The following is an 800-nucleotide window of genomic DNA, read 5'->3' as shown; positions in this document are numbered from 1 at the left end:
CGCCGAAGCAGAGCCAAACTGCGGAGTGAACTCGGGACGGGCCCGCCGAGGTGCTGAGCATCGCCCCCCCCCCCCCCCCCCCACCTCCCCGCCCGCCGCTTTGGGGGTGGGGGGGCACGGGCAACGAAGCGCCCCAACCGGCTGGGTTTTATTATCGTCATTATTATTATTACGGTGCCTCTGATTGATTGATTTATTTATTTTTTCCACGCTGTTTTTATTCCCCGCGCAGGATCGGACCCGTGGGAAGAGCTTTTGTCCGCCGCTGCCGGCGGCTGGGAGCTGGGGGGGGGGGGCGCATCCTGCGCCTTCGGAGGGGGGGGCGGGCGGGCACGGGGGGCGGTGCTGGGGCCGGGGGGGGGGGGGGGCTTCACCTCCCCCCCCCCCCTTTAACCCCCCCCGTCCCACCGGGACCCGCGGGGCTGCAGCCGGAGGGGCTGCGGGGAGCCTCGGGGAGGGGGGGGGGCTCCGGGGAAGGTGGGGGGGGGGGGGGCGGGCGGGGACCCCCTGGCCATCCCCAGCCGCGTTCCCCCAACTTGTGGGCTCGCCGGCGGCCGCTCCAGGCCGGTTTTTTCAGGCGCTCTCTGCCTCCCCCCCCCCCTTCCTTCCAACCTCCCCCCCCCCCCCCGCCTCCCCGCCGCCGGCCCCGCCCCAGCCCCAGCCGCAGCCCCCCCAGCCCCGCAGGTGAGGCCGCCCAGGCGGGCGGGCCGCCCCAGGTACCGGCCGTATTTGTAGGGCGAGCCGGGCCGGGGGCTGCGGGGCTGCGGGGTGCGGGGGTGAGGGGGTGCTGGGGGTGCTGG

The sequence above is a fragment of the Cygnus atratus genome, chromosome 4, assembly GCF_013377495.2.
Source record: "Cygnus atratus isolate AKBS03 ecotype Queensland, Australia chromosome 4, CAtr_DNAZoo_HiC_assembly, whole genome shotgun sequence".
Classification (NCBI taxonomy): domain Eukaryota; kingdom Metazoa; phylum Chordata; class Aves; order Anseriformes; family Anatidae; genus Cygnus; species Cygnus atratus.
Note: the sequence above shows the minus strand (reverse complement) of the source record.